This window comes from Balaenoptera musculus, chromosome 14 (genome assembly GCF_009873245.2).
Source record: "Balaenoptera musculus isolate JJ_BM4_2016_0621 chromosome 14, mBalMus1.pri.v3, whole genome shotgun sequence".
NCBI lineage: Eukaryota > Metazoa > Chordata > Mammalia > Artiodactyla > Balaenopteridae > Balaenoptera > Balaenoptera musculus.
In genome coordinates, this window is record NC_045798.1 from 50,902,547 (window position 1) to 50,927,775 (window position 25,229).

A 25,229-nucleotide genomic window follows, 5' to 3' on the forward strand; every position below is an offset into this window, starting at 1 on the left:
CATGTGAAGGCACAGGACACACAGACACACAGAGGGAAGACAGCCATGTGAAGATGGAGGCAGAGTGAAGCTACCATGAGCCAAGGAACACTTGGGGCTATGAGAATCTGGGAGAAGCAAGGGAGGATCCACCCCTAGAGACTTCAGAGAGAACAGGCCCATGCTGACAACTTGATTCCAGACTTCTAGCCTCCAGAACTGTGAGAGAAGAACGTTCTGTTGTTTTAAGCCACTCAGTTTGGGTACTTCGTTACAGCAGCCCTAGGAAACTGATAAACATGGTATGTGTACTTTGTCAAATTTGCTTCTCTCTGTCTTCACAGTTCCCACCTCTGTTCCCAGCCTGGGACACCAGCCCAGCTGCCAGGTCCTCTTCTGGGCCACATGGTCATGCCATGTGTCGGTCAATGGCTTTGGGAAGCAGGCTCATTTTATAGACTTGGATTTTTAAAAAGACTGTCTTTTTATTATTCCCACAATTTCTCACACTTACCAGTATCTGGTATGTTACAGAGGAGAGTATCTTTCATGCTCACTGTGAAATCACAGCTGTTTCTTGGGCACTATTGAAGCCAGGCCTAGTTGACAGCCTGTGTAAGAGAATGGCAGGAGTGTGAGGCTGGTATCTGGGATATAGAGTGCTGTCCTCGGGGGAGGCCAAGCAGGGACTGGGCCGAATGTTGTGATGCTGGGGCATGACTGCATCTCTGGACCCTGTCCCACCTCCCTGGTTCAGGGCCTTCACACAGGCGGCTCCCTCTGCTGGGGACTCTAACCGGGCTCCTAATCCTACTGTATGTCTCGACCTAAGTGTCACCTTCTTACCTAAGGGGGCACTATTGTCCCCCTCCCCATACACATCCTCCCACATTCTTTGCTTGCTTCATAACCTTCATTATGATTTGTCACTATTTTACTTATTCGTCTGCTCACTTGTTTTTTTGCCATGGTGAGTATAAGAGCTATGCCAGCTTTATCCCCCACTGCACCCCTGGCACTGGGCACCGGTCCCCAGCACATATCAGGTGCTCAAAACCTCCTGTGGAATGCATTCCTACTTGGAAGGAATAGTGACATACATGCAGACACCTGGACACCACCAAGGGCGTTTTTGTTTTGACTGTTCTAAACCACTAGGCTCCAGACCTGCCTCCCGCGGGCCCCGAGGCCCAAGGAGTAAGTTGCAGCTTGAGGTTCCTGTCCTTAGGCAGCCCCTCATCTTTACCTTCATGACCCTCATCCTCAGCTGTGTGATGTGCTCTCTGTGGGTCCCCAGTGTAGACTGGGGGTTTGGGGGACTAAGAAGGTCCTGCGCACATTACCAAAGATCTGCGTGCACACATGCCCAGGAGAGTCACAGACAGGGCCTGCCAGGGTTGGGGAGACACCAAGGGTCATCCGGGGTGCCTGCAGCAGCCCCTCACCATCTCCTTGCTCCTGCCTGGGCCCCTAGGGTCTGGCTCCACTCAGCAGCCAGAGAGGTCTGTTACAAGGGAAGTCGGCCCGTATCACTCTGCTGCTCAGAACCATCTGTACCTCCCCTGACCGCCAAGAGCGAAAGCCCGGGACCTCACCGTGCCCAGCAGGCCCCAGCTCCCCCTCGGACTCACCTCCTGTGCCCTCCTCCACGCTCACCCTGTCCCTTGGTGCAGCCCCCCTTGAGCATGCCACGTGCTCTTCTACAGTAGGGCCTCTGCCGGCGACAGTGTCCACCCAGATAAATGCATCTCTCCAGTCAAGTCTTAGTTCAAATGTCAACTTCTCAGTGGGCCCACCTGGACCACCCTATTTTTTAAATTAAACTTTTTATTGTGAGACAACTGTAGATTCACACATAGGTACAAAAAATAATAGAGAAAGATCTCCCTTGTCCTTTACACTGTTTACCTGCAATGGTGACATCTTACAAACCTACAACACAATAGCACAACCAGGACGCCGACATCGACACAGTCAAGATACAGAACATTTCCATCCCCACAAGGACCCTCCTACTGTCCCTTTCATAGCCACACACACTCCCCTCCGGTCCCATCCCCTCCAGATCCCCGGCAACCACTCATCTGTGCTCCATTTCTATAACTTTGTCATTTCAAGAATGTTCTTTAAATGGAATCATATAGTACGTAACCTTTCGGGATTGACTTTTTCACTCGGAATAATCCTCTGGAGACTCCTCCAGGCCGTTGGGGATATCAATGGGTTGTTCCTTTTCGTTGCTGAGTAGTAGTTCCACGGCGAGAAGGTGCCAGTTCATTTGATCATTCACCCGATGAAGGACCGCTGGTTTTTTTCCAGTTTGGGACTATTACAAGAAGAGCTGCCATGGAAATTCATGTATAGGTTTTTGTGTGGACACAAGTTTTCACTTCTCTAAGAGAAATGCCTGAGAGTACAATTGCTGGGTTGCATACTAGTTGCATGTTTAATTTTTAAAGACACTCTGGCCTTTCTATCCTGATCTATAAAGTCCCTCCCCACACCCAAAAACATCCAACACCTTTTATCCCTGCTTTACTTTTATCTTTTCCTCAGCAGTTCACTTTCTAATGTAGTATATAATGGGCTTATTCGTTTATTAGGTGTATTGCATTTGATCTGTCTTCCCCATCCCCCCCAGTGTCGTGCTGGGCCAGGGCAGGAATAAGGAGCCCCTGTGTAGGCACAGGCCTGAAGTCAGCCCTCTGACCAGCGCCCTGCACAGGGGAAAGCTTGCTGACATCTTGAGTGCGCAGAAATGCCAATGTGCCCACGAACCTCCTAATGTGGCTGTGATGGCGTGGCAGACTGTGAACAAATTCCCCAGCTAAAGCAGTCCGCTAGGTTTACAAGCAAATCACACTGAGCTCAGAAAACAAATTAGTGCTATCCCGAAATAAAACTTACTGAGCAGGAAAGTTTGAACTCAGAAACTCTGCTGATTTATGACCTGACCGAGCAGAGCTGCGGTCCACACAGACCCTCACGCCCCCAGCAGTGCTTCTCGGCATCACCAGTTCCAGGGGAGGGAGTCTTTTTTGCAAATGAGCAGAAAGGATTCTAGTTAGAAACATTCAGAGAGCCCCAGAGGGAGGAGAAGCAAGACAGGACTGTACTTCATGCTGAAAAGTGAAAACCAAATAAACAAAGCTGCCTGTGATGGCAGCTGGCCAGCTCAGCTGTGTAAGTGAACAGCAAAAACATTCCTCTGCCCTGTGGAAGCCCCTGGAAGAAATCCAGAACCTTGTGTACTTAGCCTGACTGGGGGGTTGTTGTTATTATTATCATTACCATAAATTCATTTATTTCTTAATACATTGGTTTCTTTCATTTTGAACATTTGCTTGACATTTGTACTGATTAGGTGAATGCCGAAGAAATGATTAAATAATATTGTAAAATAATGCTTTGGCCTGACTCAAAGTGGAAATGTTTATAGTGTTCTCATTAACACCAGATGATGTCAGCCTGACTATTGTGCTGCTTTCTCAAAAACACACAGGGCTGAAAAAAACCTTCACAAACAATCCAAAATGAGTCAAGGCTCTCAAAGACTTTTTCTCCATAAATACCCTCCTGTGCGATTTGGCCTGTGCGGCTGTGGGGAGCGCCGTGGCTCTGAGTGTTGGGAACTCATATGTCTCGTCATCCGAAGTGTCACCTGGAGAGGTGACTCAGGTGTCACTGTGTATCAGTGCTGCCTGTGTCCCCTCTCAGCCTGGCTCTGTGGAATCTGACGTCTCTGTGCTTTGATCCGGTGACTTCTACTCCCCACTTTTCTTCCTAACCCTTTGTTCTCCTCCACTTTATCCTTCCTCTTCTTCCCTTTCCTCCCCCCAACCCTAGGCTCAACCAACTCAGTTAACCAACTAACTCAACTAGGCCTCAGCCCTGAAGCATCAGTGTCTATAGTAGAAATACAGCTGCAGGTAAACTGCCATCCTCACCTGGGAACTGCAACTTCCCAGTTGCCCTGGGCAACTGGAAGGAGATGTCGAGGCCCAGGGCATGGCTTGGGCCAGGGGGCAGTCCTCAGTGTTCCCCTCCAAGCAGACCAGTCTGCCTCTGCCCAAGCCCACTCCATGAAAGTTCCATCTGGCCGCCCTGGGCTTCCTCAGGGCCCCAGAGGGACCATGGGAACCACAGGAGACAATCACTGTGGTCTCCTAACAGTGTCCTGGGGTGAAGAGAGGGTTCTGAGGAAGGAGGCTTTATTGCAGGCTTCAACATGATCTCTAGGGAAGATTAGCAACTTGTGGGAGAAAAGCAAAACCCATTTCTAGGGAGCCTTCAAAGGCTAAACTATAAATGCTCAGTGAGCACTGCAAGCCATGGATGGGAGAACAGGCAGGTGCCTGCCCAGGCCTGCAGCTCTAGGTCAAGGAACCACAGTAGGGACCATTGTCCTCAGAATCAGAGGCCCCAGAGCCTGGATCCCTGGACCAGGCCATACTGGCCAATCTCATGGTGGCTCCTGTATTAGTCTGCTCAGGCTGCCATAACAGAAGCCCATAGTCTGGATGGCTTAAAGAAAAGAAATTTATTTTCTCACAATTCTGGAGGCCAGATGTCCAAGGTCAAAGTCCAACAGGGCCAGTTTCTGTGGGGGCCTCTCTTCTTGGCTTGCAGACAACCTCTTTCTTGCTGTGTCCTCCCATGGCCCTTCCTTGGTGCATGCACACAGAGAGCACTCTCTAGTGTGTCTTTGTAATGGGACATTAATCCTATGGGATCGGGGCCCCACCCTTCTGACCTCATGTAACCTTAATTACCTTCTGATAGGCCCCATATCTAAATACAGTCACATGGGGGGTTAGGGCTTCAACATATGAATTTGGGGGGACACAATTCAGTCCATAGCAGCTCCCTAGGAACGGGTGTCCCACTTCCCTAACTGGAAGAAGTCCAGGATTCCCCAGCATCAGTTTGGTTCAGGTTTGCTCATGAAGGATGTCTACTGCTCTGGGTGGGGGCTGGGACCCTAAAGGGATCAGCGTGCCCTGAGTGCCCCTGTCCTGGCAGAAGCTCAGCTGACAATGGAGAACATTACGATATATGAGTTCCTTCCAAATTAAGCTAAAGTGCAAACGCAGGAGCTATGTGCTGGCCCTCAGTCTCGAGAGCTGTACAGGAGGCGGGGTAGGCCATAGTACATCACAGACAGCCCGCTGGCCTGCATGTGAGAAGCCAGGCATCCCCTCCCCACTTCCCTCACCTGTGCAGTGAGGATACATGGTGAATGCTGTGCACCCACAGGGCGGTGTGGTGTTTGCACGTGCTCACGTGGGTGGAGCCCTGAGAAGTGGAGAGGGGAGATCTCAGGAGGCAGAGGCAGGAGGAGACTGACCTCCTCACCTTTTCGTGGTGCCATGGGAAGCCGGCCCCTGGGTTGGCCGCCCCAGGTGCCATCTCCCTCTCTGGTACTATGCCTCCCTGGTATCAGTCTCTAAACCTAGACTCTGAGAGAGCCACCATGTGTCTTGTGACAAAAATTAGAGGCCTTCTGCCCTTGCTGCTGTTGAATGAAGAGCAAACCAGAATGTGGCCTGAAAGTGCAAGGCAGCTTGGTGAACCTCGCAGCTGTCATGGACCAGAGGGAGAGCCGCCTGCCTCAAAAAAGAGTGTGAAGTGTGCACACACGTGTTTGTGTGTGTGTGTGCACGCACCCACTGGAGATGAGGGTCATGGCCATGAGTCTTTCTAACAATTGGCTATGATTCTGAGGGGCTGGAAACATGGCCCAAGCTGAATCTATGATCCAGCATATTGGGTCCTACTATCCCCAAAGCCTGTAGTCCTGGTCTAGAACAAGGCCCCTAATAGACTGGGGGAGCCATGTGGGGGTGACATGCACTGCAGCAGTGTCTGAGCAGCGTGTCACCAGAGACCAAGGCCCTCCGTGGAAGTACACACACATAGGAGTGTGCATGTTAGGGTGGGGCAGAAGGAGGGTTTGCTTGGTGCTGTAACACTGATCTCCTCTCTCTCCTGTCCTCCTGGGAAGGGATAACCCAAGAAGAAGCTGAAACAGAGACTTGTGACCCTCACTCACGTGGGGTGGGGATGGCAGCCCGGCTTCTCTGCAGCCAGCTCTCCCAGCCATGGGAGTGGACCTCTGCTTCCACCCTTGGCAGGACAGGGGCAAGAGGACTCATGCTCTTGGAAAAGGTCACAATATATATATATTGTTTTATATTTTATTTTTGGCTGCATTGGGTCTTCGTTGCTGCGCCTGGGCTTTCTCTAGTTGCGGCGAGCAGGGGCTACTCTTTGTTGCGATATGTGGGCTTCTCATTGCGGTGGCTTCTCTTGTTGCGGAGCACAGGCTCTAGGCGGGTGGGCTTCAGTAGTTGTGGCACGTGGGCTCAGTAGTTATGACTGGCGGGCTCTAGAGTGCAGGCTCTGTAGTTGTGGCGAACAGGCTTAGTTGCTCTGCAGCTTGTGGGATCTTTGCAGACCAGGGATCGAACCCGTGACCCCTGCGTTGGCAGGTGGGTTCTTAACCACTGTGCCACCAGGGAAGTCCCAGGTCACAATATTTTAAAAGAAGATAAAAATTACTTAGCTGGAGGCCACAAATAGGTGTCAAGATTCTCCCATATAGTGCTGGCAGCCCTAATTTATGTTATATGAGGTATAGCTAGGCCCTCAGTTACCTGAATTGGTCATGGAATATGCTGTTGTCAACGCGATAATATTTGGAAATGTCCATTTCACCCATGTAACAGGTTTCTATAGAACTTCTGGGCTGTGCTGGACCAGTACAGCACTAGAGATGCATCAGTAAGCAAACCAGACAGAGTCCTGTCCTGTGGAGCTTGCACTTAAGCAGGAGGAAATAGACCATGAGCCACTAACAGAGTAAATCAGTAAACTGCACTGTGTACCAGAGGTCAGATAGGTGTCACAGAAGAAAAAAAGAAAGAAAAAGAGGGATGGGCAGTAACAGGATGGGTGGAGCAGGTTAGAACTGTGGTCAGAGAAGGCCTCACGGGGGAAGTGACATTGAGAAAAGACAGAAGAGCAGGGTAGGCCAAGTAGATATGTGGGGTAAGAGCCTTCCAACCAGAAAGAAGAGCCAGTGCAAAGGCCCTGAGGTAGATAAGATAAGTGAGAGTTCATGAATAAAGTTTTCACGGACCCATAGGCAGAGTGGAGAGAGGTTGGATGCCCACGAGGGTCAGGGTCCTCCTCCATGTCATCTTCAGGAAGTCCCGTCACCTCCCGGTTCTCCGAGCCCCAGGTCTACGCCAGGCCATGAGGCCAGCACTTCATGAAGATAGGCTTTATCACACTGGGCATCCCACTTAGTCTCTGGAGTGGATTCCAGCGCCCTAATTTAAGTCCTGAGCACTCTGCTTCTCAGTGGCTCCTCCTGCCTCTGTCGCTGTGGTGCTCTTCCTTTGTGTCTGCTTTACCCTTCGCTCCTGTTGAGGGTCATGGTTCACACTCTTCCCCTAGTTACACCCTGCTTGGCTGCCTTCAACCCCACCCTAGGAAAGGTCTCCAGACTCAGTCCTAGAATCTTGCGCTTCAGAACCTAGAAAACACACTCCCACCCCTGGGTTCTTCCTGGACCCAGAGTCAGGGTCAAGACCATCCAGCCCTCACAGGGCATTAGATTAGATGATTCATTAGATCTTTTCATGGGCTGGTACTCCTCAATCCTAAGAGAAATCTCTAAAAGTGTAATGCACTCCTTACTGCCTTAGAAACTGATGTAGTAGACACATTTTATCCTTTCTGCAAAATGCAGTCATAATTACATTATATAGTGTAGAATCCTAACATTTTTGAATTGCTCTTTGGGAACATTTGTTGTCCTCTTTTACAGACAGGCAAAGGGGTTATAGGATTATATGTGTCCTGGTCCCAGGAGAGACCCTGACACATACCTGCTTGCAGAAGCCTATGCCTTCAGCTTGTTTTTTTGTTTTTGTTCTTGTCATTTGACTTGTTCTCACAAAAGTAGAGTAAAGACCTCAGTTCTCTGTCCCTCTGAACAGCGCTTTCTAGCAAAACTCATTACTGATTTAAAGAGGCTGTTTGCTCTCAACAAATTTTCTTCCCTGTAGTAACTTTTCTTCACTGTTACCAAAACTCTCTGAAGTACACTTGAATTCACACCTTGTATTGTCTTCTGGGCTTCCTGCCTACAGAGATTCTCCTTCCAATTACTCTCCTTTCGTGAAAGAGCAGAACATCCTGAATCTCTGTGTGTGTCCTCTATGGCACTGAGGAGCTATGACATACCAGGCCCTCAACAGACTTGCTGAACTAACTAACTAACTAACTAACTAACTAACTAACTAACTAACTAATTCCTGATGTTCCTGTCAGAATAGCCCAAATATTTCATCACTTCTAGGGGCCTGAACTCTCAGGCCCCACTGAAAAAAATGTTCAAGTCCCACAGCAAAGTTGTATAGAGTTACATTCTTTGTGTGGGATTTGTACTGACACGTAGCTTTGCTGTAAAAGCAGATACCTGCAAAACCTCTGTGGCTTAAAAGGACAAAGTTTTACTTCTTGCTTGTACTCCAGGTATGCCATGGTCAGCTGGGGGCTCTGCTTTGCTCTGTCACTCACTCAGGAATGCAGGCTGACAGGCTCCCCAGCTTGGAGCATTGCCGTTGTTGGGACAGAGTGTATTCGTTTCCTATTGCTGCTGTAACCAGTTACCACAAACTTAAGTGCCTGAAAACAATGCAAATTTATTGTCTTCCAGTTATGAAGGTCACAGTCTGAAATGGGTCTCACTGGGCTAAAATCAAGGTGTCGGCAGGACTGTTTTCCTTCCGGAGGCTCTCGGGGAGAATCTGTTTCCCTCCCTTTCCAGCTTCTGGAGGCTGCCTGTGCGCCTTCCTCCATCTTCACAGCCAGCAGTGGAGCATTTTCAATTCTCTCTCTGTTACCTCTGCTCCATCGTCACATCTTCTTCCACTCTGCCTCTCCTGCCTCCCTCTTGTGAGGATCCTTGTGATTACACTGGGCGCACCTGGAGAAGCCGGGATAATCTCCTTATCTCAAGATCCTTAATCACATTTGCGAGATCCTGTCTGTCCTGTGAGGTAACATATTCACAGGTTCCAGGGATTAAGAGGACGTCTTTGGGGGGCCATTATTCAGCTTACCACACAGAGGGAAGTGATGGTGTCCAATCACACGCAGGCTTAAATATTCTGCCCAGAAACAGTCACACTTCACCTTTCATTGGTCAATTGGTCACTTTTCAGTCACATGGCCACACCTAACTTTTATGAAGCAGGAAGTACAATCTCTCATGTATCTAGAATGAAGGGAATAAGAATAAACACCCTGAATTCTTCTTCAGGATTAGGATGAAGGAGAATGCAAAAGGCCTTCACTACCATGGTAACAACAAAATAAATCTACATGAACGAGTAATCATACTTTTCTATTTGGTGAATAGGTTGTAGATGCAAGGAAGCCCTGATTAACTGAATTTCAGGTCAGAATGAGCCCCTCATGGTTGAGCCAAAGGCCCCAGCTGAGGCAAACACCTAGTCTGGTATAGGTAGATAGAAGAGCAGGCCTGCTCTAGAGGAAGACAGTGTGGGCAGGAGGCAGCCAAGATTTACATGGTTGAACAAAAGAAAACAAATATAAACCCCCAGACCCAGGAAGCTGAGCAAGTCATAAGCAGAGTGAACATAAAGAAAATCACACCCAGTCACTTTGTAATCAAAATGCTGACAACAAAGTTAAAAAAAAAATCTAAAAAGGAGCCAGAAGAAAAAAGACGTATTATATACATACAAAATTAAGCTGACCTCTCATCGGAAACAATAAGGCCTGACAATAGAACAAGATCTTTAAATGCTGAAAGAAAAAAAATGTCTGCAACTTAGAGTCTATAAACTACCAAAATATATTATAAAAATTAAGGCAAAATAAAGACATTTTTTGATAAACAAAAGCTGAGAGTCATCTCTAGCAAATTCACACTACAAGAAATGCTAAACAAGTTCCTTGAGGCTGATAGAAAATAACATCAGATTAAGTAAGTTAACAAGAGAGAAAACACACATTTCAAACATCAGGATTAAAAGGGGGTTATTGTTAGCAATTCTGCAGAGATAAAGGATTAATAAAGGTAAATAAAGGGTTTTTGAACAATTTTATGCTAAAAAATACTAAGTTAGATAAAAAGGACAAATTCCTTGAAAAACACACTTACTAAAACTGACACAGGAAGAAACAGAGAATCTGAAGATCCTCATGTTGATTTTAAAAATTGACTGTGCAATTAAAAACCTTTTGCAAAGATAGTTTCACTGGTAAATTCTATCCAACCTGCAAGGAAGAAATTATACCAACTATACACAAACTGTTTCAGAGAATAGAGGAGAAAATCATTTCCCAATTTTTAAAACTTTTGGCCAGCCCCAACCCTAAGACCAAAACCAGACAAAGACATTACAAGAAAAGAAAACCACAGACCAATATCCCTTTTGAACATAGACACAAACATCCTTAACAAAATGCTAGCAAACTGAACCTAACATTTTTTTTTTATGACCAAAAACTAGGATTTTTTTCCTCAGTAATGTAAGGTTGTTTTATTTAAAAATATTAATCAATATAATTCATCATATTATCAAAATAAAATGGAAAAATCATATGACCATCTCAGTAGATACAGGAAAAACAGTCTACAAAATTCAGCACCTATTCATAATAAAAACTCTCAGCATGCTAGGAATAAAAGGAAACTTTCTCAACCTGACAGAGGTAATTAAAAAAAAAAAACCTATACCTAACATCATATATAATGATGAAATATTGGAATTTTCACCTTAATATGGAGAGCAAGGCAACGCTGTCCACTCTCATCACTTCTCTTCAACATTGCACTGGAGCTCACTATTCACTGGGACAATTGGGCAAAAAAAAATAGGCATATAAATTGGAAAGAAAGAATTAAAACGGTCTAGAACTAATAAGTGAATTCAGCAAGGTCTCGGAATACAAGGTCAATATACAAATATAAATTGTATTTCTATACACTAGCAGCAAAAATTTAAAAATTAAATTTAAAAAATACCATTTGACAAAATGGGTCAGATTGAGAGATGTTGGAATTATGTTTATGGTGTGTTGGAATCATGCATATGATGGTAGTAATGAATGATCTGAAAATAAAATGAAGAAAGCAATTCCATTACAGTAGCATAAGTAGCATAAAATAGAATAACATACTTAGGAATAAATTTAACCAAGGAGGCAAAAGACTTGCAGGCTGAAAACTACAAAACATTGTTGAAAGAAATTAAAGACCTAAATAAGTGGAAAGATGTCTCATTTTCATGTATTGGAAGACTTAATATTGTTAAGATGACAATACTTCCCAAAAGCAACATATAGGTTCAATGCAATTCCTATCAAAATCCCGATGGCTTTTTTTTTACAGAAATAGAAATGCAGCCTTATATTCAGATGGAATCTTAAGGAATTCCAAATCACTAAAATAACCGTGAAAAGAACAAAGTTGCTGGACTCACACTTCCTGATTTCAAAACTTACTAAAAACCTATGGTAATCAAAATTGTTGGACTGGCATGAGAACAGATATATACACCAATGAAATGGAGTAGAGAGCCCAGAAATAAACCCTTACATATATGGTCAGTTGATTTTCAACAAGGGTCAAGACACTTTAATGTGGAAAGGACAGGCTTTTTAACAATTAGTGATAGAAAAACTGTATATCCATATGCAAAGGAATGAAACTGGGCCTTTACCTTACACCATATACAAAAATTAACTCAAAATGGATTAAAGACCTAAACATAAGAGCCAAAACTATAAAACTCTTAGAAGAAAACATATAGGAAATGTTTCATGACATTGGATTTGGCAGTGATTTCTTGGATATGACACCAAAAGCACAGGCAACAACAACAACAAAAAATAGATAAATTGGACTTCATCAAAATTTTATAAGTTCTGTGCACCAAAGAACACTATCAAGAGAGTAAAAAGACCACCTACAGAATGGGAGAAAATATTTGCAATTCATATATCTAAGGGTCTAGCAACCAGAATATCTAAAGAACTTTATAACTCAACAACAAAAAGACAAGAACCTAATTTAAAAAATGGGCAGAGGACTTGAACAGACATTTTCCAACAAATACATACAAATGGCCAACGAAAAGATGCTCAACATCATTAGTCATTAGAGCAACGCAAACCAAAACCACAATGAGGTATCACTTCACACCCACTAGAATGGCTAAAAAAAAAAAAAAAAAAAGACCAGAAAATAAACAAGTGTTGGGGAGAATATGGAAATATTGGAACCCTCATACATTGCTGGTAGGAATATAAATGGTACAGCCACTGTGGAAAGCATTTTGATGGTACCTGAAAAAGTTAAACATAGAATTACCAAATGATTCAGCAAGTCTACTCCTAGATATATACCCCAAAGAACTGAAGACTCTTCTAACAAAAACTTGTACATGAGTGTGCATAGCAGCACTATTCACACTAGCCATAAGGTGAAACAACCCAAATGTCCACCAACTGATGAATGGATAAATAAAATGTGGTTTATCCACACGATGGAATATATCAGCCATAAAAAGGATTGAAGTACTGATACATGCTACAACATGGATGAACCTCAAAAACATGCTAAGTGAAAGAAGCCAGATGCAAAAGATCACATATTACATGATTCCATTTATATACAATATCCAGAATAGGTAAATCTGTAGGGACAGAAAACAGGACAGTGGTTGCCAGGGGCTTGGGAGAGGTGGAAATGGAGACTGTTAATGGACACAGGTTTCTTCTGGGGGATGATGAAAATGCTCTGAAATTAGATAGTGGTGATGGTTGCACAACAACTGAATTGTACACATTAAAAAGGTTTTTACTCTATGTAAATTATATGTCAAAAAAATTCTATGCAACATAGGGTTATACACCAAAAAGTGAATACTGTCACTATACACCTATTAGAATGGCCAAAATCCGGAGCACTGACAACACCAAAAGCTGACAAGGATGAGGAACAATAGGAACTCTCATTCATGGGGGAGAAGGCAGAATGGTACAGCCACTCTCAAAGACAGTTTGACAATTTCTTACAAAACTAAGCTTACTCTTACCATACGATCCAGAAATCACGCTCCTTGGTATTTACCCAAAGGAGTTGAAAACTTACGTCTACGCAAAAACCTGCGTATGGATGACAATAGCAGCTCTGTCCGTAATTGCCTAGACTTGGAAGCAACCAAGATGACCTTCAGTAGGTAAGAAGATAAATTGTGGCACATTCAGGCAATGGAATATTATTCAGGGCTAAGGTCATATGAGCTAGTAAGCCATAAAAAGACATGGAGGAAAATTAATTGCATATTAGTAAGTGAAAGAAGCGAGTCTGGAAAGGCTACCTCATGTGTATGAGTCCAACTGTATGACGTTCTAGAAAAGGCAAAACTATGGAGACAGTAAAAAGACCGGTAGTTGCCAGGGGTTGGGGGGAGGGGAGAGATGAATATGCAGAGCACAGAGGATTTTTAGGGCATGAAGATACTCTGTATGATACCATAATGATGGATGCATGTCATAATACGTTTATCTAAACTCTGACCTCATACTCAAAATAATTAATTCAAGATGAATAACAAAATTAAATAGGAACCAAAATGCTTTTAGCAGAGAGCAGGGGAGAATATCTTCATGACCTTGAGGTAGGCAAAGATTTCTTAGAACACAAAAAAAATCCCCACTAACTGTACAAGAAATACAGTGATCAATAGAAGGGCAGCAAAATTAAAATTCAGTTCATCAAAAGATACCATTCAGAGAATGAAAAGACTGAACAGCACTGATGATGATCACAGCCTGATTAGTGGCAGAGGGCCTCAGCACTGCTGCTGGCCTCACACTCACCTGCTTCAAAGGCCTGGAGCTTTGCAAAGTCCTTATCAAGTCCTACCCATCTTTTCTCTCGCTTAGATTGATAGATTGACAGGTTGTGAAGGTTGCATTTGGCCCTGACCAATTCAAGAGCTTTTTTGTCTAACAACAAAGCCTACACCTCTACTAACATTTCTGCAAATACCAATCGGCCATGGTTTTCTCAACTTTCTTTTTACTATTCAATTGGTAGCCAAGTGGCACGGAAGGCCTTAAGAGTCACATTTTTAACATCGTAATGAAATTGACAGTCCTGAAACTGCCTGCATATTACCTCGCCTGCTCAGAAGCATCTCTGTAAACTTTATACCGTGAATACTACAGCACTTCGTATCTGTAGCACCTCGCAAAGCACATTTACATGAAATTTCACATAAGCTCCACAACACACAGGGATTACTCCCTTCATTTTCAGATGAGCACATTAAGATTTCTGAGCATTCCTGTTAACCTATCCTTTACCTATCTAGTAAGCAGAGGTGTGGAGTGCAAACCCAGATCCTCGGCCTCCAAATCCAGACTTCTCACCTCCTTGTCAGGCCTGGCCCTGAGACATGGTAGAAATAGTCTCAGTCACTAACTCTGCTTCGTCAGCATGGGGGTGAATCTGTGTGCAAACAACATTTGGCAGAATTTACAGAATGGTGATGGAACCAACCAGACAATTTGCCTGTCTCAACATGAGCTTGTGCCCTGTGAGTAGCCAACGTGGAACCGCCGAAGGCTCTGGGCAACTGAAGGTTTTGTTTCATGAAAGTAAGCAGCGCTAGGACCTCCAAGTATGAGCAGACCAGTCAGATTTTGCTTAAACTGGGGATCCTTTGATCACCAGTTACCAGTGGAAGGGAAGTGAGCAAACTGCCTAAAGAGACCAACTCAGCAGGCTCTGGGTGTGGGCAGTGCTCAGAAACGAGCTTTAAGATGTTGAAGTCACTCAGTTGCTCTGCAGCTTTTTGATTGGCTGATTGTATTGTGAGCCTTCTGATCGTTGATTCGTTTTGAAATGCCAAAGCTCTTGCTAACTAAATGAAACAGACTGGGAGGAGCACTTGACAGAGGACTGGGCATGTAGGGGACTCAGTGGAAGTTGTGCCAGCAGCCCCTGCCCTAACCCTTTTGGGCCAAGTTTTCTGTCCCAACCCACACAGAGTGGAAGGGTATGAAACCAGGGAGAAGCTGGCAAAGGGTGGAAAATGGGTGCCAGGACTGAGGTGTGAGGAAGCCCAAAAGACTAGAGAGCTGAATAGATGGCAGGTAAAACAAAACAGGGAGGTGTTCGGATTTTAGCGGTGGGGCAGGACTGCATGACAGGGTTCATGGTGCATATTTCAGTTTTTCAAAGGCATTTGCCAGCCCGTTGATTTTCCATTCAACCGAGTCTGCCATAACTTGATTCCATGATGGTGTCATGATGTGTTCTGTGCCACACATAGGCAAGCCAAGGCACTAGTATTCTGTTTGAGATATTTCTTCAGAGAACAAGAAAAGCTTCTCCCCAAATTTCCCCTGGATAACATCTCTCCCCTTCTCAAATCCTCCCATTCCCCATAAAACAACAACAGCACAAGAAATATATGAGGGATGAAATCAGAGTAGCAAGCATTTATAACTTCACAAATTACTCCAAGAAAGAATGGACCAGACTTCACATACGCACAATAAGATACGGAATCTTCTTGCTTGGGGTGTATGGCACCTCGCTATTACCGGAAATTACTGCTTCGTTATCACAATTCCTACAAGGTAGAATGTGGTGGAGTCAGCATTCTGAGTCATTTCCAAAAATGCTTTTATGGGAAGTTTGCAAATAATACTATTTCTTATGGGAGAAATAATTTTGGCAACAATATCTTCTTTTCAAGTCATACCATGTAACAACATATTACTTTCTGAATCAGAAATAAGTCAAACCAGAATTTTTAAAGGACATAGTAATAGTGATTCTTAATTATTATATCTAGAATATATAATAGATATTTAAAATAGCAGTAAAGAAGGCTAAAGTGGGTGAGTTTTCACTTGGTAACTAATGATACTTTATCATGCCTATGGTTTGAAAGGCAGCATTTAGGATCCACAAGTAAGATTTTCTTCAGTGATATGGGATTCAGCAGTTGCTGCTCTATTGGGGGTTGTAGAATGACTTTTCAAAAAAAGCCGTTTTTTTTTAAAGCAAACTTCTTCTTTTAGAACAGTTTTAGATTTACAGAAAAGGTGCAAAGATAGTACAGGGAGTTCCCACATAGCCCACACCCAGTTTCTCTGGTAATTAACTTTTTATGTTACATTTATATACATTTGCTAGAATTAATGAACCAATATTGATACATTGTTATTAACTAAACTCCATACCTTATTTCAGATTTCCTTAGTTTTTGCTTGATGTCATTTTCTGCTGCAGGATCCCATTTAGGACATGACATTACATTTCATCGTTAAGTCTCCTTAAGTTCCTCCTGATTATGATGACTTCTCAGACTTTCCTTGTTTTTGATGACCTTGACAGTTTCGAGGAGTACTGGTAAGTTATTTTGTGGAGTGTTGCTCAGGTGGGATTCGTCTGAGGTTTTTCTCATAATTAGAGTGGGCCTGTTGGGTTTTGGAAGGAAGACCACAGAGGTGAAGTGTAATTCTCATCACATCCTATCAAGGTACATGCTAGCAACATGACTTACCACCAGGATGTTAATAGGATGATGTTTTACTTCACTGGGGAAGCAGGGAGCTCGCTGAAGGATGGGCCAGAACCCCAGCCCCCAGGCGTGTGTAGGAGAGGTTGTAGGGGGAGGGGCCTGAGCTCCAGACTCCATTACAGAAGGAAAAAAGCAGAGAAACCTGAGGAAGCAGGGACCTGTTCCTCTTGGGAAATCCCGGTGGTTTACACTGCCTAGTAATGAGATTGCTTCCAAATCGGGAAAGCGTGCCCTGTGCCTGGTCCCATCGGGGGCCTGGTGAGTGGATGCCCTTCGATGCCCAGGAAGGGTTTTGACAGTGCTACAAGGAAGCCCAGAGATCCTCTGTGTTTGGGGGGTGGGGAGGGGTATGGGGGTTCAGGTGAGAGTAATTTATGAACAAGGATATTTGCTTAACGGGCAGAGGCTATATTTAAAATGTGAGCCCCCTGAAGGGAGCATCCTAAGTAAATTAAGGCACAAGCATTATACAGATATGGCACAAAACCAGCTGGTAGGAGAAACATGCCTGAGGTTTGAATCCAAGTGTTAGAAGGCGCAGAGCATGGGGACATCCCGGGCTAGGCTGAAAAGGGTTCAGCACAGCTCAGGGCTGCAAGGCTGGAAGGCAGGAGGCAGCTGGGTCTGTGACGAAGCTGTCTGCACAGCGCACTGGACCTCAGCTGTGCTTCGCTCCCTCTCTCCACCAGGCCTTGGTGATGGAGGGTTACATCTCTACTCTTTCCCCCTTGTTCGCATTCCAGGACTCTGCCTGGCATGGGGGCTGGAATTCTTTCAGGCCCTGGGTTTCTGCATGAGCTCCTATGTGGAAAGACGCCGGGCTGCTCCAGGATGTCCTCTGCTGTGCCCCATCCTGTCCTCCTTATCACAGCTGCAGGCAGCCCGAGCCACATTCCTCCTGCCTGAGTCATTGCCCCGGGTCCCAGGCTGCCTTTCCTCCAGCTTGGCCTAGGGGCCAGCCCCTGTCCATCCCATCTTGTTGCTTGTCCCTTTATTCGTCAAGAATGCTACAGATTTATTTTTATTGCCTATATGGAATGGCAGTTATTAGCCAAAGAAAGTTTTCCATACGTAAGTTATTCCCTTTCCTTTTCAGCATCCTTCTCATCAAGATCTAGCCTGTCTCATCCCTACTGGGCCCTACTCCTAATCACAGCATTATCTGTATATTTTTTAACTTAGGTTTCCTTGACGGTTATAACACCATTTGATCAAAAGTCTAAGCTATGCTTTTAGGTTTAGTCCGTGCACACCCATCCACCCACTGGTGGACTTCTGACCTCCTCCTTCTTGCTTGTTGATGTCTTATCCCCTAGAGCACCTTACTAACCCTCCTATGGCAGAAGGCTTCCATTCCCCACATGAATGGATGACTCAATGAAAGGGAACAAACACAATGTTGCCTAATGTCTAAACCAAGTGATTTTGAATTTGTTGAATTAACTGGAAAATTTGACACCAGGTGGATCTTATTTATCCTAGATAATTGGCAGGCCTCTGGAATCCTGTCATATTCAATTTCAAGTTTAAAATACCTCTAATACATAATTTGGGGCTAAATTTTGTGCTAATTACTAGATTCTAGATAAGCAACAAGACATTATGGTGGTTTTAGAAAATGTATGGAAGGAAAACTTAAAATTGAAAACATTCTCTTCATGGCCATTGACATTTTTACCCAGAAACTACAGTGAGACTGCCTAGTATCCCCACAGCATAACTTAAGTCAGAGGGTATTTATTCTGAGCACAACCCTCTTACTTTTAAGAATTATTCTATAAACATTGAATGCCCACTATGTATCACGCAAGATGATTAGTAATTTCTAGTCGTTTTTCCCTAAAAGAGGAAATATTCCTGAGTGTACTCACTTCTACTCTCTCCATGGTTTAGTCATCAGATGTTTACCAAGCTCTACCATGTGCCAGATGCTCTCAGTGTCAGGCTCCCTGCCCTTAAAGGGCTCAGCCTGGTGACCATGCAAGGCATCTAGCATGGAGCCTGTGGACCACCAGAGCTAGCGGGGGTGTGTGTGTGACAGGGAAGCTTTCTGGAGGAGGTAACCGCTAAGCTGAGTGCTGAGGGATGAGGGAACTCTCCAAGCTGTAGCAGACAAGGAACGAGCTTGCCACGTTGTGGGAAATGAAATGTTGTGTTGGACGCAACTTATTTGAAAGGAGACATTAGGCCAGAAATTTAAATGGGAATTAAGAAGCACTCTTCCATATCCAGGACACAGTTCTGCGGTAAAGCCAGGGTGCCAAGTCTCCATCCCTTCCTCAGGATCTGCTCCTCAAGAAGTGGTGAGGCTTGGTGAATGAGGACTCCAGAGAAGCCAGGGCACATCCTCCCAGACACCTTTCTCCTTCCCGGCAGCCTCATGACCAGCTTGGACCATGACTCCTGTGCAGCCCTGGGCAGACAGCCCAATATCCCTGGGCCTCAGTCTCCTTCATGGTTAAAATTGGAGTAGTGATGCCCCCCAGTTAGGAGCTGTTTCTCTGGGTTCTTCTCCCAGCTCTTGTAAAATGCAGATACTGCTAGGCACCTAAATGAGTTCACGCTGGTCTCAGCATTGTGTATAGGTAACAGGAAGTGTTTGCCCACGGTGAGGGCATGTGTAGATAGAATGGGGTTGGGCCCTTCCTTACGGAGGGACCTGTGCATGGGGTGGGAGCGAGAGGAAGCAGTGCCTGGCTTAGAGATCTGCTTCTGGCCCCGCCAGACCCCATTTACTCTGATTTAAAAGACAAGACAGAAGCTATAGTTTCTGGAATGATCCTGGGTCACAGACTCTTCAGAAATGGAAGGTACCTCACCACTCATCACTCCCACCCTCCCACCCTTGATTTAGTCCAGTCAATTTCTGTTCTTTTCCATTAGATCCAATGACTTAGACGGGAACAAAGCAGTAGTTTAAATAAATATCATATCTGGCAAAGCCATGAAGCATTTTCCGCCTAGCTGTTGGTTCTCACTCAATTACTTGTGAAGCATGTACGTTGCGCAAGCCTCACTGCTGGGTGTGGTGATGCCAGTGAAAGGTAGTTTAGAAGAAATGTGTCCACCCAGTCTTCTCCTTTAGAGAAAGTGTACTGGTCAGGGTTCTCCAGAGACACAGAACCAGTTGGATGTGTGTATACATGTAGAGAGAGAGAGATATTTATTTCAGGGAATTGGCTCACGTGATAGTGGGGCTGGCAAGACGGCAGTGTGAAGGGCAGGCCAGCAGGCCGGAGATCCAGGGGAGAGCTGAGGCGGCAGCTTGAGTCCAAAGGCAGCCTGAAGGCAGGATTTTCTCTTCCAGGGCCCTCCATCTTTTCCTCTGAAGGCCTTCAACTGACTGGGTGAGTCCCACCCGTATTATGGAGAGTAAAGTGCTTTACTCGAAGTTCACTGGTTTAAATGTTAATCTCATCTAAAAAATACTCTCACAGTGACTCCTAGACTGCTGTTTGACTACATATCTGGGCACGGTGGCCACCAGGTTGCACACAGAGTTCGCCGCCACGGACCAGTCCTGACGGTCACTTCGGCGTTCTCGTGGTTCATCCAGGCGGGGTCCCTGTGCTCCGTCTCGCTCTCCTCAGGTAGCTCCAGGCCAGCCCCCTGCCAGAGGAAGCAGGGGCTGAAAGGACCCCCGGGCCTGGATGGAGGGGCCTGGCTCGCTGCCCTCGCTGCCTCCAGGTAGCCGTGCACTTTCTCCTCTTGGGCTTCAGGTTCCGCAGGCGTGAAGAGGACATGCTGCTCTACCCGCCTCACAGGAGCGTCGTGAGCATTAAATGGAGATACCGTTTGCATTCCGCTAAGTGCAATCCCTGCGCTGTCAGGGGGAGCCAGCATTCCCGACTTGGAGCGGGGCAGAGAGGGTCCCTCATGCTGATGGATGGGGTGGGGAGGTGGGGACTTCCCTCACGGACCGAGGCAACACGGGGAGGAGCGTCCACCCTCAAGGACGAGCCTGAGCTCTGCCTGCGGGAAATACTCCCAACCCAGAGCTCCCAAATTGAGCTTTTTGCTCTTTTAAAATTACTATGTGTCCTTTCCAAAAATTCCAAAATTTCAGAGTAAAAACTTCCCCTCCTTCATCACTCCTTCCCCAAATCCCCACCCTTCTCCAAAGGAGGCAACTGTTAACTCCTTGGCATGAATCATTTCACACCCCTTCTCACTGATTTCTTTTGCCACTACAAAAATGGGGTTTGTCTATGGTTTTGTGATTTTAAAAATTCACTTAGCAATATACCATATGTGCTTTTTCGTGTCTATATCTGACTTTTTGTATAGTGGATGTTTTTTTCCCTATTCACTAAATTAGAGAAAAAAGATAAAGAAGAAAAAAAAAGGTAAATAAAAAGGCTTCTTACAAAATAAAAGATGAACCTCACTGTAGACCTAGGACATCAGCTTTCTGAGAGAGCGCCCACAGTGTTCTCTGCGGAGGGCCCTGGCCAGGCAGTGTTACCGCGAGGGCTGCCTTTGCCCCCAGACCCACTGACGCCTTCCCTCCCTGGAGTTCTGCCTTGCCTTCCTCCTCTGCCCCTGTAGCCGTGTTTGCCTCTGAGGCTGAGCCACAGGCTGGCCCTCCGCCACTCCATAAGCAAAGAAATAGCGGCGTCGAATTTCAGAGAGAATGGTAATGAGTGGGCACACTTAGGTTATTGTTTCTTTAACAAAACCTTCCAGGCAGGCAAGCAAGGAGTTTGGGGGAATTGTGCTAGTGTGTGCTTTGGGGACACCTCACTTTCAAGGTCTGGTATTGAAAAGACCAGAAACTCTCTTATCTTTATCTCTAGTTAGCAGTTTCCTCCCCAGTTGTTATTAGGGGAGAAATCGGTCACCAAGGCCTCAGCTGGATCCCTGAAAAAAGCCCTTGCAGTATTCCACATTGCAAAAGCCCAGGACATTACTGGGAAGATCCGAGGCTCTGAGTCCCCCGGGCTGCTGGAGGTGACTCATCTTCCTGACCCCAGCAGAGGAGAGCGACGTGTTTGGTGCATACTGTGCGCCTGTCAGCACTCAGCATCCTGTTGGCCAGGAAAACGCTGCCCCTTCCCGGGAAAGCCTTTGTCTGCAGTTGGAACACAAGCACCAGTGGACAGAGGCCGCGGAGTCATGGAAGAAAACCAGGTTGAATCCAGGGGCTCCGTGTGTGTAGTGGGAAGAGAGATGCCCCCATTTTCCCACCGAATCCTGTCACCAACACAAGTAGGCAACTTGGCCTACTTTTGTTCTTGAGGGTTTCCCGGCCCATTATTACAACAAACAGTGGCAGCAGACATGGTGGATACCAAGGAAGGCAGAAAGCAAGAATGGTCTGGAAGAGGTCCAGTGAGTGGTTTCTATCGCCCCCTCACCAACCCCGCTGCGACTCCTCTCCTCCCCGGCCTCAGCCACGGATCACTTATTTACTTAGCTAGTTATTTACCCCTTCCCTTGCTCCATAAAAAAGTTGAGACAGCTTATAAAAATACACAGAATAAAGGATGGACTAAATGACCATGATAAGTAAGGAAGAAGACAAGGAAAATAACTGATAGAGCAGCAATAAGATGAGCACACAGGAGTGTCTGTCAGACGATGCTGTTCAGTTACTACAAGTGGGCTGCGAATTCGGACCTAAGAGTCCTAGAAGCCAAAGAAAAGAGACAGAATAATCAGGCAGAAGGTGCATATCGGCAAGTCAGAAAAAGATCCGCCTTTTTAATACAGAGACCAGGGAGAGGTGAGGGATCACGGTTCACAGTTTGCATGTGGGCCAGGGACTGAGTTAAATGCTCTTCTGACATTTTCTCATTTGATCCTGGCAATCATGTCAGGGGGATATTATTACGACACTCATTTTACAGATAAGGAAACTGAGAATTTGAGAGTAAGTTAGTAGTTTGCCCAAGACCAGAGAGTTAGTCAGTTGTAGAAATGAGATTCAAACCTAGGCTATCAGGCTCCATGTCTGGGTGCCAAACTAGGAGGCTTAACCCTGCAGGGCAGTGGGGGGCCCTCAGGGCTATTTCTGCAACAGATGCAACAGGGATTTCTGTAGGACTGTGTCTCCTCACTTCTTTCAATACAGTTCCTAAATCTAGGCACAGAAGCATAAATGTAGTTCAAATTCTGTGAAAGCAGTTCCTTCAACTAAAACAGTTTGTCCAGGTGCTTAGTTCTTTGAAGATCTAATTTTCTTCTCTGTACGGATGTATAAACATTGCAGATTCTATCAGGAAGTAGATCAACAGGTATTTTCTCAAACCACAGTCATTTTAATGCATCCCAAACCCACTCTAGTACGTTTTATTTATTCCTCAGAAGGAACTAGAAGCTGATGTCTTTAGTCTCTCTACTCCCACGCCTACCCCTACATGGGAAATACTCTTATAGCCCTCCAGGACAACGGAACTCACAACGAAGACCTCTATTAACCAACGTCTTGAGGACAACTTCACCTGACGTGTTGTTCTTTTCTTCCAACCTATTCTTTGTGAAATGCTTTGGGAATTGGGTATTCCCTCTATTTAAGACCATGTACCATTCAGCAGCATTTCTCAAACCTTCAGCTTCCATAAGCCCCTTTATGTTCCTGCAGACCACCAATTTTAGGTAAAAATTCATCACAATTTTTTTGTAATAAAAACATCATATTCTAAAGAAAACCTTTTTATTATGAAGAAATTCAAACACCTATGAAAGTAGAATAGTGTAATGAACCTCTGTGTACCCATCACTCAGCTTCAACAGTTACTGGCCAATCTTGCTTCAGCACTACTCACACCGACTTCCTCTCTCCCGTATTATCCTGAAGCACATCCCAGATAGCACATCATTCCATCCATAAATATTTCAGTATGTGTTTCTAAAAGATATGAATCCTTTCTTTTAACATGACAAGACCATTATCACAACTAAAAGTATTCATAAGAGTTCCTAAAAATCATCAAATATCAAATTTCCAATTGTTTCAAAAATGTTTTAATTTCTTTTTGTTTGAATCAGGATCCAAATAAGGCTTGCACATTCCTACCAGATAGAACATTATTTTAAATATCACTAATCATTTCATGCATTTGCAAGAGGACATCATTTTCAGTCTCTTCCCAAGGTATCTGTCCTCTTTGTTCTGGTTTCTTTACTCTGTACTCCATCAGTTTCTTTCCTTACCTTTTGTTTTTGCTAAGTTAAGCATTCCCAACTCGCAGTTATAGGTTGCTGGAAACAGCATCAAGTATCTGGTATTGCTTTCTGATGGCCATGGATTCAGAAGTGAGACATTTCTCATTGAAAATACTTTTAGCCCAGTTACAAAACACATTCAAAATCCAGATGGATGCGTGCTTTAACTTGGGAGATGGGGACAAAATGGGTCCTTCTCATCCACACAGACTGCCCTCAGCTCTCGAAAGCATTTGTCCAACATTACAGGTAGTTAGTTCTAAACTGTTCCCAATAGTAGATTGCTTTCTTCCTATTAAAGACAAGTATCAGATATTGGGAAAGAGTCAAACTCCACTCAGAGCAGCTTGGACATCAGTTTGGTCTTATGAAAACAATCTGGTTTTTCAACTGTTTTCTCTTTTAAAGGACCGAGTTCATCCTTTGGATACTACAGGTCAGCGCCAGAAATGACAAGGTATCTCAGACAAATCACCAGTGAGTGGATGTGCCGTGATGGGCAAAGTCAAGTTCATCCAAAGTTGTGGAAAGGCCCTCTGACAGCAGAGGGGAAAGCAGAGGGGTGGGGGTCAGACTGTTGGAAAGAGCACTTAAGAGGACACTGAAAACATCCAGACAGGAAGTGAGGTCAGGCAGGAACAGACCTGAAAGAAGAGAAATATCAGTGTGAGAAAAATGGGGCTTGGGTCGGATTGAACATGAGGGATGAATATGGAGCAGGGAGGAATCTTAAGTGACATTTGTGTTTCTGACTCCAGTGCTGGGGAGCTGTGTAAAAAGGAATCCTAAATAGACACACACACCCCTGCACACACACACACACACAGGAACCCCCTTCCAAACTGCCCATGAGCCTGGGTGTACAGAGCCAGCTGATCTGTGAATTAGAAAACATACCCCATACCCCACGGGAAATACTCTCTTTGCAGCTGCAGCAAGGGTCTCAACACTGGCTGCACATCAGCAGCATCTGGGGAGTTTAAAAAATACTATGCCCGGCAGCACACCCCCTGCCCCCTCCCAGCTCAGGCCAGTTGAATCCGAATCCCTGTGGATTTTGACACCTCCCTCTACACCCCTCTGTCTCCCTGCAGAGGTGATGCTAACATACAGCGGGGCTGAGAACCGCTGGACCAGGCATGCACAGCGAGGGCTGTTTCAGCACCAAGTTACCTGCCTGTTCAGAACCTGTGGGAGGACTCCTTCTTGGAGCTGCTCACAGCTCGAAGCTTAGTTTGGCTCAGCCTGGATCCCTGTTGCTTGGGGTGAGAGAAGTGACCTGACCTTCAGAACTCAGCTCTCTGGCCAAAATAAGGGCTGGCAAGGAAGGCCTGGCAGGGGAACAGGAAAGAAGGGAGCCAGGTGTCCAGCACACGTGCTTCCCCTCTGCCTGCGGAAGGCGGCGGTCTCAACCTCCTGTGCGTCACAGGCACG

General features: G+C 45.4%; 2 long non-coding RNA genes across 2 annotated transcripts in view; one reads left to right on the forward strand and one right to left on the reverse strand.

Annotated features, from left to right (window-relative positions):
• LOC118906654 overlaps nucleotides 1–25,229 on the forward strand; it is a 78,857-nt gene that overhangs the window by 47,240 nt on the left and 6,388 nt on the right. The window contains exon 4 of the long non-coding RNA XR_005022564.1: nucleotides 16,337–16,456. This is a non-coding gene — a long non-coding RNA (uncharacterized LOC118906654). The remainder of the gene's footprint in view (nucleotides 1–16,336; nucleotides 16,457–25,229) is intronic.
• On the reverse strand, nucleotides 8,687–16,421 carry LOC118906653. Its single transcript, XR_005022563.1, has 4 exons — nucleotides 16,288–16,421; nucleotides 15,593–15,671; nucleotides 10,799–10,873; nucleotides 8,687–9,268 (listed from the first exon to the last, which is right to left on the reverse strand). It is a non-coding gene; the product is annotated as an uncharacterized LOC118906653 (long non-coding RNA).